The sequence below is a fragment of the Hypanus sabinus genome, chromosome 19, assembly GCF_030144855.1.
Source record: "Hypanus sabinus isolate sHypSab1 chromosome 19, sHypSab1.hap1, whole genome shotgun sequence".
NCBI lineage: Eukaryota > Metazoa > Chordata > Chondrichthyes > Myliobatiformes > Dasyatidae > Hypanus > Hypanus sabinus.
Genome location: NC_082724.1, coordinates 64442512 through 64463995, shown reverse-complemented (window position 1 = coordinate 64463995; position 21484 = coordinate 64442512).

Here is a 21484-nt window from a genome sequence, read left to right as displayed (position 1 = left end):
CCTGGCCTCCACAGCTGCCTTAAATACACCCAACGACCTGGCCTCCACAGCTGCCTTAAATATACCCAGTGACCTGGCCTCCACAGCTGCCTTAAATACACCCAATGACCCCCCCAGCCTCCACAGCTGCCTTAAATTCACACAACGACCCCACCCTGGCCTCCACAGCTGCCTTAAATACACCCAACGACCCCCCCCCTGGCCTCCACAGCTGCCTTAAATACACCCAACAACCCCCCCCCGGCCTCCACAGCTGCCTTAAATACACCCAATCACCCCCCCCTGACCTCCACAGCTGCCTTAAATACACCCAACGACCTGGCCACAGCTGCCTTAAATACACCCAACGACCCCCCCCGGCCTCCACAGCTGCCTTAAATACACCCAACGACCCCCCCCTGGCCTCCACAGCTGCCTTAAATACACCCAATGACCCCCCCCCCCCGGCCTCCACAGCTGCCTTAAATACACCCAACGACCCGGCCTCCACAGCTGCCTTAAATACACCCAATGACCCGGCCTCCACAGCTGCCTTAAATAGACCCAACGACCCGGCCTCCACAGCTGCCTTAAATACACCCAACGACCCGGCCTCCACAGCTGCCTTAAATGCACCCAACGACCCGGCCTCCACAGCTGCCTTAAACACACCCAACGACCCGGCCTCCACAGCTGCCTTAAACACACCCAACGACCCGGCCTCCACAGCTGCCTTAAATACACCCAACGACCCGGCCTCCACAGCTGCCTTAAATAGACCCAACGACCCGGCCACCACAGCTGCCTTAAATACACCCAACGACCCGGCCTCCACAGCTGCCTTAAATACACCCAACAACCTGGCCTCCACAGCTGCCTTAAATACACCCAACGACCCGGCCTCCACAGCTGCCTTAAATACACCCAACTACCCGGCCTCCACAGCTGCCTTAAATACACCCAACGACCCGGCCTCCACAGCTGCCTAAAATACACCCAAAGACCCGGCCTCCACAGCTGCCTTAAATACACCCAACGACCCCCCCCCCCGCCCTCCACAGCTGCCTTAAATACACCCAACGACCCGGCCTCCACAGCTGCCTTAAATACACCCAACGGCCCGGCCTCCACAGCTGCCTTAAATACACCCAACGACCCGGCCTCCACAGCTGCCTTAAATACACCCATCGACCCGGCCTCCACAGCTGCCTTAAATACACCCAACGACCCGGCCTCCACAGCTGACTAAAATACACCCAACGACCCGGCCTCCACAGCTGCCTTAAATACACCCAACGACCCCCCCCCCTGGCCTCCACAGCTGCCTTAAATACACCCAACGACCCGGCCTCCACAGCTGCCTTAAATACACCCAACGACCCCCTCTGGCCTCCACAGCTGCCTTAAATACACCCAATGACCCGGCCTCCACAGCTGCCTTAAATACACCCAACGACCCGGCCTCCACAGCTGCCTTAAATACACCCAACGACCCCCCCTGGCCTCCACAGCTGCCTTAAATACACCCAACGACCCGGCCTCCACAGCTGCCTTAAATACACCCAACGACCCGGCCTCCACAGCTGCCTTAAATACACCCAACGACCCGGCCTCCACAGCTGCCTTAAATACACCCAACGACCCGGCCTCCACAGCTGCCTTAAACACACCCAACGACCCGGCCTCCACAGCTGCCTTAAATACACCCAACGACCCGGCCTCCACAGCTGCCTTAAATAGACCCAACGACCCGGCCACCACAGCTGCCTTAAATACACCCAACGACCCGGCCTCCACAGCTGCCTTAAATACACCCAACGACCTGGCCTCCACAGCTGCCTTAAATACACCCAACGACCCGGCCTCCACAGCTGCCTTAAATACACCCAACTACCCGGCCTCCACAGCTGCCTTAAATACACCCAACGACCCGGCCTCCACAGCTGCCTAAAATACACCCAACGACCCGGCCTCCACAGCTGCCTTAAATACACCCAACGACCCCCCCCCCGGCCTCCACAGCTGCCTTAAATACACCCAACGACCCGGCCTCCACAGCTGCCTTAAATACACCCAACGGCCCGGCCTCCACAGCTGCCTTAAATACACCCAACGACCCGGCCTCCACAGCTGCCTTAAATACACCCAACGACCCGGCCTCCACAGCTGCCTTAAATACACCCAACGACCCGGCCTCCACAGCTGACTAAAATACACCCAACGACCCGGCCTCCACAGCTGCCTTAAATACACCCAACGACCCCCCCCCCTGGCCTCCACAGCTGCCTTAAATATACCCAACGACCCGGCCTCCACAGCTGCCTTAAATACACCCAACGACCCCCTCTGGCCTCCACAGCTGCCTTAAATACACCCAATGACCCGGCCTCCACAGCTGCCTTAAATACACCCAACGACCCGGCCTCCACAGCTGCCTTAAATACACCCAACGACCCCCCCTGGCCTCCACAGCTGCCTTAAATACACCCAACGACCCGGCCTCCACAGCTGCCTTAAATACACCCAACGACCCGGCCTCCACAGCTGCCTTAAATACACCCAACGACCCGGCCTCCACAGCTGCCTTAAATACACCCAACGACCCGGCCTCCACAGCTGCCTTAACTACACCCAACGACCTGGCCTCCACAGCTGCCTTAAATACACCCAACGACCTGGCCTCCACAGCTGCCTTAAATACACCCAACGACCTGGCCTCCACAGCTGCCTTAAATATACCCAGTGACCTGGCCTCCACAGCTGCCTTAAATACACCCAATGACCCCCCCAGCCTCCACAGCTGCCTTAAATTCACACAACGACCCCACCCTGGCCTCCACAGCTGCCTTAAATACACCCAACGACCCCCCCCCTGGCCTCCACAGCTGCCTTAAATACACCCAACAACCCCCGCCCTGGCCTCCACAGCTGCCTTAAATACACCCAATCACCCCCCCCTGGCCTCCACAGCTGCCTTAAATACACCCAACGACCCGGCCTCCACAGCTGCCTTAAATACACCCAACGACCCGGCCTCCACAGCTGCCTTAAATACACCCAACGACCCGGGCTCCACAGCTGCCTTAAATACACCCAACGACCCGGCCTCCACAGCTGCCTTAAATACACCCAACGACCCGGCCTCCACAGCTGCCTTAAATACACCCAACGACCCCCTCTGGCCTCCACAGCTGCCTTAAATACACCCAATGACCCGGCCTCCACAGCTGCCTAAAATACACCCAACGATCCGGCCTCCACAGCTGCCTTAAATACACCCAATGACCCGGCCTCCACAGCTGCCTGAAATACACCCAACGACCTGGCCTCCACAGCTGCCTTAAATACACCCAACAACCCCCCCCCCTGGCCTCCACAGCAGCCTTAAATACACCCAACGACCCGGCCTCCACAGCTGCCTTAAATACACCCAACGACCCGGCCTCCACAGCTGCCTTAAATACACCCAACGACCCGGCCTCCACAGCTGCCTTAAATACACCCAACGACCCGGCCTCCACAGCTGCCTTAAATACACCCAACGACCCGGCCTCCACAGCTGCCTTAAATACACCCAACGACCCGGCATCCACAGCTGCCTTAAATACACCCAACTACCCGGCCTCCACAGCGGCCTTAAATACACACAACGACCCGGCCTCCACAGCTGCCTAAAATACACCCAACGACCCGGCCTCCACAGCTGCCTTAAATACACCCAACGACCCCCCCCCCTGGCCTCCACAGCTGCCTTAAATACACCCAACGACCCGGCCTCCACAGCTGCCTTAAATACACCCAACGACCCCCTCTGGCCTCCACAGCTGCCTTAAATACACCCAATGACCCGGCCTCCACAGCTGCCTTAAATACACCCAACGACCCGGCCTCCACAGCTGCCTTAAATACACCCAACGACCCCCCCTGGCCTCCACAGCTGCCTTAAATACACCCAACGACCCGGCCTCCACAGCTGCCTTAAATACACCCAACGACCTGGCCTCCACAGCTGCCTTAAATACACCCAACGACCCGGCCTCCACAGCTGCCTTAAATACACCCAACGACCCGGCCTCCACAGCTGCCTTAAATACACCCAACGACCCGGCCTCCACAGCTGCCTAAAATACACCCAACGATCCGGCCTCCACAGCTGCCTTAAATACACCCAATGACCCGGCCTCCACAGCTGCCTGAAATACACCCAACGACCTGGCCTCCACAGCTGCCTTAAATACACCCAACAACCCCCCCCCCTGGCCTCCACAGCAGCCTTAAATACACCCAACGACCCGGCCTCCACAGCTGCCTTAAATACACCCAACGACCCGGCCTCCACAGCTGCCTTAAATACACCCAACGACCCGGCCTCCACAGCTGCCTTAAATACACCCAACGACCCGGCCTCCACAGCTGCCTTAAATACACCCAACGACCCGGCCTCCACAGCTGCCTTAAATACACCCAACGACCCGGCCTCCACAGCTGCCTTAAATACACCCAACGACCCGGCATCCACAGCTGCCTTAAATACACCCAACTACCCGCCTCCACAGCGGCCTTAAATACACCCAACGACCCGGCCTCCACAGCTGCCTAAAATACACCCAACGACCCGGCCTCCACAGCTGCCTTAAATACACCCAACGACCCCCCCCCCCTGGCCTCCACAGCTGCCTTAAATACACCCAACGACCCGGCCTCCACAGCTGCCTTAAATACACCCAACGACCCCCTCTGGCCTCCACAGCTGCCTTAAATACACCCAACGACCCCCCCTGGCCTCCACAGCTGCCTTAAATACACCCAACGACCCGGCCTCCACAGCTGCCTTAAATACACCCAACGACCCGGCCTCCACAGCTGCCTTAAATACACCCAACGACCCGGCCTCCACAGCTGCCTTAAATACACCCAACGACCCGGCCTCCACAGCTGCCTTAAATACACCCACGACCTGGCCTCCACAGCTGCTTAAATACACCCAACGACCTGGCCTCCACAGCTGCCTTAAATACACCCAACAACCTGGCCTCCACAGCTGCCTTAAATATACCCAGTGACCTGGCCTCCACAGCTGCCTTAAATACACCCAATGACCCCCCCAGCCTCCACAGCTGCCTTAAATTCACACAACGACCCCACCCTGGCCTCCAACAGCTGCCTTAAATACACCCAACGACCCCCCCCCTGGCCTCCACAGCTGCCTTAAATACACCCAACAACCCCCCCCCTGGCCTCCACAGCTGCCTTAAATACACCCAATCACCCCCCCCTGGCCTCCACAGCTGCCTTAAATACACCCAACGACCTGGCCACAGCTGCCTTAAATACACCCAACGACACCCCCCTGGCCTCCACAGCTGCCTTAAATACACCCAACGACCCCCCCCTGGCCTCCACAGCTGCCTTAAATACACCCAATGACCCCCCCCCCCCGGCCTCCACAGCTGCCTTAAATACACCCAACGACCCGGCCTCCACAGCTGCCTTAAATACACCAATGACCCGGCCTCCACAGCTGCCTTAAATAGACCCAACGACCCGGCCTCCACAGCTGCCTTAAATACACCCACCGACCCCCCCTGGCCTCCACAGCTGCCTTAAATACACCCAACGACCCCGGCCTCCACAGCTGCCTTAAATACACCCAACGACCCGGCCTCCACAGCTGCCTTAAATACACCCAACAACCCCCCCTGGCATCCACATCTGACTTAAATACACCCAACGACCCGGCCTCCACAGCTGCCTTAAAATACACCCAAAGACCTGGCCTCCACAGGTGCCTTAAATACACCTAACGACCCGGCCTGCACAGCTGCCTTAAATACACCCAACGACCTGGCCTCCACAGCTGCCTAAAATACACCCAACGACCCGGCCTCCACAGCTGCCTTAAATACACCCAGTGACCTGGCCTCCACAGCTGCCTTAAATACACCCAACGACCCGGCCTCCACAGCTGCCTTAAATACACCCAACGACCTGGCCTCCACAGCTGCCTTAAATACACCCAACGACCCGGCCTCCACAGCTGCCTTAAATACACCCAACGACCCGGCCTCCACAGCTGCCTAAAATACACCCAACGATCCGGCCTCCACAGCTGCCTTAAATACACCCAATGACCCGGCCTCCACAGCTGCCTGAAATACACCCAACGACCTGGCCTCCACAGCTGCCTTAAATACACCCAACAACCCCCCCCCCCTGGCCTCCACAGCAGCCTTAAATACACCCAACGACCCGGCCTCCACAGCTGCCTTAAATACACCCAACGACCCCCTCTGGCCTCCACAGCTGCCTTAAATACACCCAATGACCCGGCCTCCACAGCTGCCTTAAATACACCCAACGACCCGGCCTCCACAGCTGCCTTAAATACACCCAACGACCCCCCCTGGCCTCCACAGCTGCCTTAAATACACCCAACGACCCCCCCTGGCCTCCACAGCTGCCTTAAATACACCCAACGACCCGGCCTCCACAGCTGCCTTAAATACACCCAACGACCCGGCCTCCACAGCTGCCTTAAATACACCCAACGACCCGGCCTCCACAGCTGCCTTAAATACACCCAACGACCCGGCCTCCACAGCTGCCTTAAATACACCCAACGACCTGGCCTCCACAGCTGCCTTAAATACACCCAACGACCTGGCCTCCACAGCTGCCTTAAATACACCCAACGACCTGGCCTCCACAGCTGCCTTAAATATACCCAGTGACCTGGCCTCCACAGCTGCCTTAAATACACCCAATGACCCCCCCAGCCTCCACAGCTGCCTTAAATTCACACAACGACCCCACCCTGGCCTCCACAGCTGCCTTAAATACACCCAACGACCCCCCCCCTGGCCTCCACAGCTGCCTTAAATACACCCAACAACCCCCCCCCTGGCCTCCACAGCTGCCTTAAATACACCCAATCACCCCCCCCTGGCCTCCACAGCTGCCTTAAATACACCCAACGACCTGGCCACAGCTGCCTTAAATACACCCAACGACCCCCCCCCTGGCCTCCACAGCTGCCTTAAATACACCCAACGACCCCCCCCTGGCCTCCACAGCTGCCTTAAATACACCCAATGACCCCCCCCCCCCGGCCTCCACAGATGCCTTAAATACACCCAACGACCCGGCCTCCACAGCTGCCTTAAATACACCCAATGACCCGGCCTCCACAGCTGCCTTAAATAGACCCAACGACCCGGCCTCCACAGCTGCCTTAAATACACCCACCGACCCCCCCTGGCCTCCACAGCTGCCTTAAATACACCCAACGACCCGGCCTCCACAGCTGCCTTAAATACACCCAACGACCCGGCCTCCACAGCTGCCTTAAATACACCCAACAACCCCCCCTGGCCTCCACATCTGACTTAAATACACCCAACGACCCGGCCTCCACAGCTGCCTTAAATACACCCAACGAACTGGCCTCCACAGGTGCCTTAAATACACCCAACGACCCGGCCTCCACAGCTGCCTTAAATACACCCAACGGCCCGGCCTCCACAGCTGCCTTAAATACACCCAACGACCCGGCCTCCACAGCTGCCTAAAATACACCCAACGACCCGGCCTCCACAGCTGCCTTAAATACACCCAACGACCTGGCCTCCACAGCTGCCTTAAATACACCCAACGACCCGGCCTCCACAGCTGCCTTAAATACACCTAACGACCCGGCCTGCACAGCTGCCTTAAATACACCCAACGACCTGGCCTCCACAGCTGCCTAAAATACACCCAACGACCCGGCCTCCACAGCTGCCTTAAATACACCCAGTGACCTGGCCTCCACAGCTGCCTTAAATACACCCAACGACCCGGCCTCCACAGCTGCCTTAAATACACCCAACGACCTGGCCTCCACAGCTGCCTTAAATACACCCAACGACCCGGCCTCCACAGCTGCCTTAAATACACCCAACGACCCGGCCTCCACAGCTGCCTAAAATACACCCAACGATCCGGCCTCCACAGCTGCCTTAAATACACCCAATGACCCGGCCTCCACAGCTGCCTGAAATACACCCAACGACCTGGCCTCCACAGCTGCCTTAAATACACCCAACAACCCACCCCCCCTGGCCTCCACAGCAGCCTTAAATACACCCAACGACCCGGCCTCCACAGCTGCCTTAAATACACCCAACGACCCGGCCTCCACAGCTGCCTTAAATACACCCAACGACCCGGCCTCCACAGCTGCCTTAAATACACCCAACGACCCGGCCTCCACAGCTGCCTTAAATACACCCAACTACCCGGCCTCCACAGCGGCCTTAAATACACCCAACGACCCGGCCTCCACAGCTGCCTAAAATACACCCAACGACCCGGCCTCCACAGCTGCCTTAAATACACCCAACGACCCCGCCCCCCCCGGCCTCCACAGCTGCCTTAAATACACCCAACGACCCGGTCTCCACAGCTGCCTTAAATACACCCAACGACCCGGCCTCCACAGCTGCCTTAAATACACCCAACGACCTGGCCTCCACAGCTGCCTTAAATACACCCAACGACCCGGCCTCCACAGCTGCCTTAAATACACCCAACGACCCGGCCTCCACAGCTGCCTTAAATACACCCAACGACCCGGCCTCCACAGCTGCCTTAAATACACCCAACGACCCGGCCTCCACAGCTGCCTTAAATACACCCAACGACCCGGCCTCCACAGCTGCCTTAAATACACCCAACGACCCGGCCTCCACAGCTGCCTTAAATGCACCCAACGACCCCGCCTCCACAGCTGCCTTAAACACACCCAACGACCCGGCCTCCACAGCTGCCTTAAACACACCCAACGACCCGGCCTCCACAGCTGCCTTAAATAGACCCAACGACCCGGCCACCACAGCTGCCTTAAATACACCCAACGACCCGGCCTCCACAGCTGCCTTAAATACACCCAACGACCTGGCCTCCACAGCTGCCTTAAATACACCCAACGACCCGGCCTCCACAGCTGCCTTAAATACACCCAACTACCCGGCCTCCACAGCTGCCTTAAATACACCCAACGACCCGGCCTCCACAGCTGCCTAAAATACACCCAACGACCCGGCCTCCACAGCTGCCTTAAATACACCCAACGACCCCCCCCCCCGGCCTCCACAGCTGCCTTAAATACACCCAACGACCCGGCCTCCACAGCTGCCTTAAATACACCCAACGGCCCGGCCTCCACAGCTGCCTTAAATACACCCAACGACCCGGCCTCCACAGCTGCCTTAAATACACACAACGACCCGGCCTCCACAGCTGCCTTAAATACACCCAACGACCCGGCCTCCACAGCTGCCTAAAATACACCCAACGACCCGGCCTCCACAGCTGCCTTAAATACACCCAACGACCCCCCCCCTGGCCTCCACAGCTGCCTTAAATACACCCAACGACCCGGCCTCCACAGCTGCCTTAAATACACCCAACGACCCCCCCTGGCCTCCACAGCTGCCTTAAATACACCCAATGACCCGGCCTCCACAGCTGCCTTAAATACACCCAACGACCCGGCCTCCACAGCTGCCTTAAATACACCCAACGAACCCCCCTGGCCTCCACAGCTGCCTTAAATACACCCAACGACCCGGCCTCCACAGCTGCCTTAAATACACCCAACGACCTGGCCTCCACAGCTGCCTTAAATACACCCAACGACCCGGCCTCCACAGCTGCCTTAAATACACCCAACGACCCGGCCTCCACAGCTGCCTTAAATACACCCAACGACCCGGCCTCCACAGCTGCCTAAAAGACACCCAACGATCCGGCCTCCACAGCTGCCTTAAATACACCCAATGACCCGGCCTCCACAGCTGCCTGAAATACACCCAACGACCTGGCCTCCACAGCTGCCTTAAATACACCCAACAACCCCCCCCACGGCCACCACAGCAGCCTTAAATACACCCAACGACCCGGCCTCCACAGCTGCCTTAAATACACCCAACGACCCGGCCTCCACAGCTGCCTTAAATACACCCAACGACCCGGCCTCCACAGCTGCCTTAAATACACCCAACGACCCGGCCTCCACAGCTGCCTTAAATACACCCAACGACCCGGCCTCCACAGCTGCCTTAAATACACCCAACGACCCGGCCTCCACAGCTGCCTTAAATACACCCAACGACCCGGCATCCACAGCTGCCTTAAATACACCCAACTACCCGGCCTCCACAGCGGCCTTAAATACACCCAACGACCCGGCCTCCACAGCTGCCTAAAATACACCCAACGACCCGGCCTCCACAGCTGCCTTAAATACACCCAACGACCCCCCCCCCTGGCCTCCACAGCTGCCTTAAATACACCCAACGACCCGGCCTCCACAGCTGCCTTAAATACACCCAATGACCCCCTCTGGCCTCCACAGCTGCCTTAAATACACCCAATGACCCGGCCTCCACAGCTGCCTTAAATACACCCAACGACCCGGCCTCCACAGCTGCCTTAAATACACCCAACGACCCCCCATGGCCTCCACAGCTGCCTTAAATACACCCAACGACCCGGCCTCCACAGCTGCGTTAAATACACCCAACGACCCGGCCTCCACAGCTGCCTTAAATACACCCAACGACCCGGCCTCCACAGCTGCCTTAAATACACCCAACGACCCGGCCTCCACAGCTGCCTTAAATACACCCAACGACCTGGCCTCCACAGCTGCCTTAAATACACCCAACGACCTGGCCTCCACAGCTGCCTTAAATACACCCAACGACCTGGCCTCCACAGCTGCCTTAAATATACCCAGTGACCTGGCCTCCACAGCTGCCTTAAATACACCCAATGACCCCCCCAGCCTCCACAGCTGCCTTAAATTCACACAACGACCCCACCCTGGCCTCCACAGCTGCCTTAAATACACCCAACGACCCCCCCCCTGGCCTCCACAGCTGCCTTAAATACACCCAACAACCCCCCCCCTGGCCTCCACAGCTGCCTTAAATACACCCAATCACCCCCCCCTGGCCTCCACAGCTGCCTTAAATACACCCAACGACCTGGCCACAGCTGCCTTAAATACACCCAACGACCCCCCCCTGGCCTCCACAGCTGCCTTAAATACACCCAACGACCCCCCCCTGGCCTCCACAGCTGCCTTAAATACACCCAATGACCCCCCCCCCCGGCCTCCACAGCTGCCTTAAATACACCCAACGACCCGGCCTCCACAGCTGCCTTAAATACACCCAATGACCCGGCCTCCACAGCTGCCTTAAATAGACCCAACGACCCGGCCTCCACAGCTGCCTTAAATACACCCAACGACCCCCCCTGGCCTCCACAGCTGCCTTAAATACACCCAACGACCCGGCCTCCACAGCTGCCTTAAATACACCCAACGACCCGGCCTCCACAGCTGCCTTAAATACACCCAACAACCCCCCCTGGCCTCCACATCTGACTTAAATACACCCAACGACCCGGCCTCCACAGCTGCCTTAAATACACCCAACGACCTGGCCTCCACAGGTGACTTAAATACACCCAACGACCCGGCCTCCACAGCTGCCTTAAATACACCCAACGGCCCGGCCTCCACAGCTGCCTTAAATACACCCAACGACCCGGCCTCCACAGCTGCCTTAAATACACCCAACGACCCGGCCTGCACAGCTGCCTTAAATACACCCAACGACCTGGCCTCCACAGCTGCCTAAAATACACCCAACGACCCGGCCTCCACAGCTGCCTTAAATACACCCAGTGACCTGGCCTCCACAGCTGCCTTAAATACACCCAACGACAAGGCCTCCACAGCTGCCTTAAATACACCCAACGACCTGGCCTCCACAGCTGCCTTAAATACACCCAACGACCCGGCCTCCACAGCTGCCTTAAATACACCCAACGACCCGGCCTCCACAGCTGTCTTAAATACACCCAACGACCCGGCCTCCACAGCTGCCTAAAATACACCCAACGATCCGGCCTCCACAGCTGCCTTAAATACACCCAATGACCCGGCCTCCACAGCTGCCTGAAATACACGCAACGACCTGGCCTCCACAGCTGCCTTAAATACACCCAACAACCACCCCCCCCCGGCCTCCACAGCAGCCTTAAATACACCCAACGACCCGGCCTCCACAGCTGCCTTAAATACACCCAACGACCCGGCCTCCACAGCTGCCTTAAATACACCCAACGACCCGGCCTCCACAGCTGCCTTAAATACACCCAACGACCCGGCCTCCACAGATGCCTTAAATACACCCAACGACCCGGCCTCCACAGCTGCCTTAAATACACCCAACGACCCGGCCTCCACAGCTGCCTTAAATACACCCAACGACCCGGCATCCACAGCTGCCTTAAATACACCCAACTACCCGGCCTCCACAGCGGCCTTAAATACACCCAACGACCCGGCCTCCACAGCTGCCTTAAATACACCCAACGACCCCGCCCCCCCCGGCCTCCACAGCTGCCTTAAATACACCCAACGACCCGGTCTCCACAGCTGCCTTAAATACACCCAACGACCCGGCCTCCACAGCTGCCTTAAATACACCCAACGACCCGGCCTCCACAGATGCCTTAAATACACCCAACGACCCGGCCTCCACAGCTGCCTTAAATGCACCCAACGACCCCGCCTCCACAGCTGCCTTAAACACACCCAACGACCCGGCCTCCACAGCTGCCTTAAACACACCCAACGACCCGGCCTCCACAGCTGCCTTAAATAGACCCAACGACCCGGCCACCACAGCTGCCTTAAATACACCCAACGACCCGGCCTCCACAGCTGCCTTAAATACACCCAACGACCCGGCCTGCACAGCTGCCTTAAATACACCCAACGACCCGGCCTCCACAGCTGCCTTAAATACACCCAACGACCCGGCCTCCACAGCTGCCTTAAATACACCCAACGACCCGGCCTCCACAGCTGCCTTAAATGCACCCAACGACCCCGCCTCCACAGCTGCCTTAAACACACCCAACGACCCGGCCTCCACAGCTGCCTTAAACACACCGAACGACCCGGCCTCCACAGCTGCCTTAAATAGACCCAACGACCCGGCCACCACAGCTGCCTTAAACACACCCAACGACCCGGCCTCCACAGCTGCCTTAAATACACCCAACGACCTGGCCTCCACAGCTGCCTTAAATACACCCAACGACCAGGCCTCCACAGCTGCCTTAAATACACCCAACTACCCGGCCTCCACAGCTGCCTTAAATACACCCAACGACCCGGCCTCCACAGCTGCCTAAAATACACCCAACGACCCGGCCTCCACAGCTGCCTTAAATACACCCAACGACCCCCCCCCCCGGCCTCCACAGCTGCCTTAAATACACCCAACGACCCGGCCTCCACAGCTGCCTTAAATACACCCAACGGCCCGGCCTCCACAGCTGCCTTAAATACACCCAACGACCCGGCCTCTACAGCTGCCTTAAATACACACAACGACCCGGCCTCCACAGCTGCCTTAAATACACCCAACGACCCGGCCTCCACAGCTGCCTAAAATACACCCAACGACCCGGCCTCCACAGCTGCCTTAAATACACCCAACGACCCCCCCCCTGGCCTCCACAGCTGCCTTAAATACACCCAACGACCCGGCCTCCACAGCTGCCTTAAATACACCCAACAACCCCCCCTGGCCTCCACAGCTGCCTTAAATACACCCAATGACCCGGCCTCCACAGCTGCCTTAAATACACCCAACGACCCGGCCTCCACAGCTGCCTTAAATACACCCAACGACCCCCACTGGCCTCCACAGCTGCCTTAAATACACCCAACGACCCGGCCTCCACAGCTGCCTTAAATACACCCAACGACCCGGCCTCCACAGCTGCCTTAAATACACCCAACGACCCGGCCTCCACAGCTGCCTTAAATACACCCAATGACCCGGCCTCCACAGCTGCCTTAAATAGACCCAACGACCCGGCCTCCACAGCTGCCTTAAATACACCCAACGACCCCCCCTGGCCTCCACAGCTGCCTTAAATACACCCAACGACCCGGCCTCCACAGCTGCCTTAAATACACCCAACGACCCGGCCTCCACAGCTGCCTTAAATACACCCAACAACCCCCCCTGGCCTCCACATCTGACTTAAATACACCCAACGACCCGGCCTCCACAGCTGCCTTAAATACACCCAACGACCTGGCCTCCACAGGTGCCTTAAATACACCCAACGACCCGGCCTCCACAGCTGCCTTAAATACACCCAACGGCCCGGCCTCCACAGCTGCCTTAAATACACCCAACGACCCGGCCTCCACAGCTGCCTTAAATACACCCAACGACCCGGCCTCCACAGCTGCCTTAAATACACCCAACGACCTGGCCTCCACAGCTGCCTTAAATACACACAACGACCCGGCCTCCACAGCTGCCTTAAATACACCTAACGACCCGGCCTGCACAGCTGCCTTAAATACACCCAACGACCTGGCCTCCACAGCTGCCTAAAATACACCCAACGACCCGGCCTCCACAGCTGCCTTAAATACACCCAGTGACCTGGCCTCCACAGCTGCCTTAAATACACCCAACGACCCGGCCTCCACAGCTGCCTTAAATACACCCAACGACCTGGCCTCCACAGCTGCCTTAAATACACCCAACGACCCGGCCTCCACAGCTGCCTTAAATACACCCAACGACCCGGCCTCCACAGCTGTCTTAAATACACCCAACGACCCGGCCTCCACAGCTGCCTAAAATACACCCAACGATCCGGCCTCCACAGCTGCCTTAAATACACCCAATGACCCGGCCTCCACAGCTGCCTGAAATACACGCAACGACCTGGCCTCCACAGCTGCCTTAAATACACCCAACAACCACCCCCCCCCGGCCTCCACAGCAGCCTTAAATACACCCAACGACCCGGCCTCCACAGCTGCCTTAAATACACCCAACGACCCGGCCTCCACAGCTGCCTTAAATACACCCAACGACCCGGCCTCCACAGCTGCCTTAAATACACCCAACGACCCGGCCTCCACAGATGCCTTAAATACACCCAACGACCCGGCCTCCACAGCTGCCTTAAATACACCCAACGACCCGGCCTCCACAGCTGCCTTAAATACACCCAACGACCCGGCATCCACAGCTGCCTTAAATACACCCAACTACCCGGCCTCCACAGCGGCCTTAAATACACCCAACGACCCGGCCTCCACAGCTGCCTAAAATACACCCAACGACCCGGCCTCCACAGCTGCCTTAAATACACCCAACGACCCCGCCCCCCCCGGCCTCCACAGCTGCCTTAAATACACCCAACGACCCGGTCTCCACAGCTGCCTTAAATACACCCAACGACCTGGCCTCCACAGCTGCCTTAAATACACCCAACGACCCGGCCTCCACAGCTGCCTTAAATGCACCCAACGACCCCGCCTCCACAGCTGCCTTAAACACACCCAACGACCCGGCCTCCACAGCTGCCTTAAACACACCCAACGACCCGGCCTCCACAGCTGCCTTAAATAGACCCAACGACCCGGCCACCACAGCTGCCTTAAATACACCCAACGACCCGGCCTCCACAGCTGCCTTAAATACACCCAACGACCCGGCCTGCACAGCTGCCTTAAATACACCCAACGACCCGGCCTCCACAGCTGCCTTAAATACACCCAACGACCCGGCCTCCACAGCTGCCTTAAATACACCCAACGACCCGGCCTCCACAGCTGCCTTAAATGCACCCAACGACCCCGCCTCCACAGCTGCCTTAAACACACCCAACGACCCGGCCTCCACAGCTGCCTTAAACACACCCAACGACCCGGCCTCCACAGCTGCCTTAAATAGACCCAACGACCCGGCCACCACAGCTGCCTTAAATACACCCAACGACCCGGCCTCCACAGCTGCCTTAAATACACCCAACGACCTGGCCTCCACAGCTGCCTTAAATACACCCAACGACCTGGCCTCCACAGCTGCCTTAAATACACCCAACTACCCGGCCTCCAGAGCTGCCTTAAATACACCCAACGACCCGGCCTCCACAGCTGCCTAAAATACACCCAACGACCCGGCCTCCACAGCTGCCTTAAATACACCCAACGACCCCCCCCCCCGGCCTCCACAGCTGCCTTAAATACACCCAACGACCCGGCCTCCACAGCTGCCTTAAATACACCCAACGGCCCGGCCTCCACAGCTGCCTTAAATACACCCAACGACCCGGCCTCCACAGCCGCCTTAAATACACACAACGACCCGGCCTCCACAGCTGCCTTAAATACACCCAACGACCCGGCCTCCACAGCTGCCTAAAATACACCCAACGACCCGGCCTCCACAGCTGCCTTAAATACACCCAACGACCCCCCCCCTGGCCTCCACAGCTGCCTTAAATACACCCAACGACCCGGCCTCCACAGCTGCCTTAAATACACCCAACAACCCCCCCTGGCCTCCACAGCTGCCTTAAATACACCCAATGACCCGGCCTCCACAGCTGCCTTAAATACACCCAATGACCCGGCCTCCACAGCTGCCTTAAATACACCCAACGACCCCCCCTGGCCTCCACAGCTGCCTTAAATACACCCAACGACCCGGCCTCCACAGCTGCCTTAAATACACCCAACGACCCGGCCTCCACAGCTGCCTTAAATACACCCAACGACCCGGCATCCACAGCTGCCTTAAATACACCCAACGACCCGGCCTCCACAGCTGCCTTAAATACACCCAACGACCCGGCCTCCACAGCTGCCTAAAATACACCCAACGACCCGGCCTCCACAGCTGCCTAAAATACACCCAACGATCCGGCCTCCACAGCTGCCTTAAATACACCCAACGACCCGGCCTCCACAGCTGCCTTAAATACACCCAACGACCCGGCCTCCACAGCTGCCTTAAATACACCCAACGACCCGGCATCCACAGCTGCCTTAAATACACCCAACTACCCGGCCTCCACAGCGGCCTTAAATAAACCCAACGACCCGGCCTCCACAGCTGCCTAAAATACACCCAACGACCCGGCCTCCACAGCTGCCTTAAATACACCCAACGACCCCGCCCCCCCCCGGCCTCCACAGCTGCCTTAAATACACCCAACGACCCGGTCTCCACAGCTGCCTTAAATACACCCAACGACCCGGCCTCCACAGCTGCCTTAAATACACCCAACGACCTGGCCTCCACAGCTGCCTTAAATACACCCAACGACCCGGCCTCCACAGCTCCCTTAAATACACCCAAAGACCCGGCCTCCACAGCTGCCTTAAATACACCCAACGACCCGGCCTCCACAGCTGCCTTAAATACACCCAACGACCCGGCCTCCACAGCTGCCTTAAATACACCCAACGACCCTGCCTCCACAGCTGCCTTAAATACACCCAACGACCCGGCCTCCACAGCTGCCTTAAACGCACCCAACGACCCCGCCTCCACAGCTGCCTTAAACACACCCTACGACCCGGCCTCCACAGCTGCCTTAAACACACCCAACGACCCGGCCTCCACAGCTGCCTTAAATAGACCCAACGACCCGGCCACCACAGCTGCCTTAAATACACCCAACGACCCGGCCTCCACAGCTGCCTTAAATACACCCAACGACCTGGCCTCCACAGCTGCCTTAAATACACCCAACGACCCGGCCTCCACAGCTGCCTTAAATACACCCAACTACCCGGCCTCCACAGCTGCCTTAAATACACCCAACGACCCGGCCTCCACAGCTGCCTAAAATACACCCAACGACCCGGCCTCCACAGCTGCCTTAAATACACCCAACGACCCCCGCCCCCGGCCTCCACAGCTGCCTTAAATACACCCAACGACCTGGCCTCCACAGCTGCCTTAAATACACCCAACGGCCCGGCCTCCACAGCTGCCTTAAATACACCCAACGACCCGGCCTCCACAGCTGCCTTAAATACACCCAACGACCCGGCCTCCACAGCTGCCTTAAATACACCCAACGACCCGGCCTCCACAGCTGCCTAAAATACACCCAACGATCCGGCCTCCACAGCTGCCTTAAATACACCCAACGACCCCCCCCCTGGCCTCCACAGCTGCCTTAAATACACCCAACGACCCGGCCTCCACAGCTGCCTTAAATACACCCAACGACCCCCCCTGGCCTCCACAGCTGCCTTAAATACACCCAATGACCCGGCCTCCACAGCTGCCTTAAATACACCCAACGACCCGGCCTCCACAGCTGCCTTAAATACACCCAACGACCCGGCCTCCACAGCTGACTTAAATACACCCAACGACCCGGCCTCCACAGCTGCCTTAAATACACCCAACGACCCGGCCTCCACAGCTGCCTTAAATACACCGAACGACCCGGCCTCCACAGCTGCCTAAAATACACCCAACGATCCGGCCTCCACAGCTGCCTTAAATACACCCAACGACCCCCCCCCTGGCCTCCACAGCTGCCTTAAATACACCCAACGACCCGGCCTCCACAGCTGCCTTAAATACACCCAACGACCCCCCCCTGGCCTCCACAGCTGCCTTAAATACACCCAATGACCCGGCCTCCACAGCTGCCTTAAATACACCCAACGACCCGGCCTCCACAGCTGACTTAAATACACCCAACGACCCCCCCTGGTCTCCACAGCTGCCTTAAATACACCCAACGACCCGGCCTCCACAGCTGCCTTAAATACACCCAACGACCCGGCCTCCACAGCTGCCTTAAATACACCCAACGACCCGGCCTCCACAGCTGCCTTAAATACACCCAACGACCCGGCCTCCACAGCTGCCTTAAATACACCCAACGACCTGGCCTCCACAGCTGCCTTAAATACACCCAACGACCTGGCCTCCACAGCTGCCTTAAATACACCCAACGACCTGGCCTCCACAGCTGCCTTAAATATACCCAGTGACCTGGCCTCCACAGCTGCCTTAAATACACCCAATGACCCCCCCAGCCTCCACAGCTGCCTTAAATTCACACAACGACCCCACCCTGGCCTCCACAGCTGCCTTAAATACACCCAACGACCCCCCCCCTGGCCTCCACAGCTGCCTTAAATACACCCAACAACACCCCCCCTGGCCTCCACAGCTGCCTTAAATACACCCAATCACCCCCCCCTGGCCTCCACAGCTGCCTTAAATACACCCAACGACCTGGCCACAGCTGCCTTAAATACACCCAACGACCCCCCCCTGGCCTCCACATCTGCCTTAAATACACCCAACGACCCCCCCCGGCCTCCACAGCTGCCTTAAATACACCCAATGACCCCCCCCGGCCTCCACAGCTGCCTTAAATACACCCAACGACCCGGCCTCCACAGCTGCCTTAAATACACCCAATGACCCGGCCTCCACAGCTGCCTTAAATACACCCAACGACCCGGCCTCCACAGCTGCCTTAAATACACCCAACGACCCCCCCTGGCCTCCACAGCTGCCTTAAATACACCCAACGACCCGGCCTCCACAGCTGCCTTAAATACACCCAACGACCCGGCCTCCACAGCTGCCTTAAATACACCCAACGACCCCCCCTGGCCTCCACATCTGCCTTAAATACACCCAACGACCCGGCCTCCACAGCTGCCTTAAATACACCCAACGACCCGGCCTCCACAGCTGCCTTAAATACACCCAACGACCCGGCCTCCACAGCTGCCTTAAATACACCCAACGGCCCGGCCTCCACAGCTGCCTTAAATACACCCAACGACCCGGCCTCCACAGCTGCCTTAAATACACCCAACGACCCGGCCTCCACAGCTGCCTTAAATACACCCAACGACCTGGCCTCCACAGCTGCCTTAAATACACCCAACGACCCGGCCTCCACAGCTGGCTTAAATACACCTAACGACCCGGCCTGCACAGCTGCCTTAAATAGACCCAACGACCTGGCCTCCACAGCTGACTTAAATACACCCAACGGCCCGGCCTCCACAGCTGCCTTAAATACACCCAACGACCCGGCCTCCACAGCTGACTTAAATACACCCAACGGCCCGGCCTCCACAGCTGCCTTAAATACACCCAACGACCCGGCCTCCACAGCTGCCTTAAATACACCCAACGACCCGGCCTCCACAGCTGCCTTAAATACACCCAACGGCCCGGCCTCCACAGCTGCCTTAAATACACCCAACGACCTGGCCTCCACAGCTGCCTTAAATACACCCAGTGACCTGGCCTCCACAGCTGCTTAAATACACCCAACGACCCGGCATCCACAGCTGCCTTAAATACACCCAACGACCCGGCCTCCACAGCTGCCTTAAATACACCCAACGACCCGGCCTCCACAGCTGCCTTAAATACACCCAACGACCTGGCCTCCACAGCTGCCTTAAATACACCCAACGACCTGGCCTCCACAGCTGCCTTAAATACACCCAATGACCCGGCCTCCACAGCTGCCTTAAATACACCCAACGACCCGGCCTCCACAGCTGCCTTAAATACACCCAACGACCCGGCCTCCACAGCTGCCTTAAATACACCCAACGACCCGGCCTCCACAGCTGCCTTAAATACACCCAACGACCCGGCCTCCACAGCTGCCTTAAATACACCCAACGACCCCCCCCCCGGCCTCCACAGCTGCTTTAAATACACCCAACGACCCGGCCTCCACAGCTGCCTTAAATACACCCAACGACCCGGCCTCCACAGCTGCCTTAAATACACCCAACGACACCCCCCTGGCCTCCACAGCTGCCTTAAATACACCCAACGACCCCCCCTTGGCCTCCACAGCTGCCTTAAATACACCCAACGACCCGGCCTCCACAGCTGCCTTAAATACACCCAACGACCCCCCCTGGCCTCCACAGCTGCCTTAAATACACCCAATGACCCGGCCTCCACAGCTGCCTTAAATACACCCAACGACCCGGCCTCCACAGCTGCCTTAAATACACCCAACGACCCCCCCTGGCCTCCACAGCTGCCTTAAATACACCCAACGACCCGGCCTCCACAGCTGCCTTAAATACACCCAACGACCCGGCCTCCACAGCTGCCTTAAATACACCCAACGACCCGGCCTCCACAGCTGCCTTAAATACACCCAACGACCCGGCCTCCACAGCTGCCTTAAATACACCCAACGACCCGGCCTCCACAGCTGCCTTAAATACACCCAACGACCCCCCCCGGCCTCCACAGCTGCCTTAAATACTCCCAACGACCCCACCCTGGCCTCCACAGCTGCCTTAAATACACCCAACAACCCCCCCCCTGGCCTCCACAGCTGCCTTAAATACACCCAACGACCCCACCCCTGGCCTCCACAGCTGCCTTAAATACACCCAACGACCCCCCCCTGGCCTCCACAGCTGCCTTAAATGCACCCAACGACCTGGCCACAGCTGACTTAAATACACCCAACGACCCCCCCTGGCCTCCACAGCTGCCTTAAATACACCCAACGACCCGGCCTCCACAGCTGCCTTAAATACACCCAACGACCCGGCCTCCACAGCTGCCTTAAATACACCCAACGA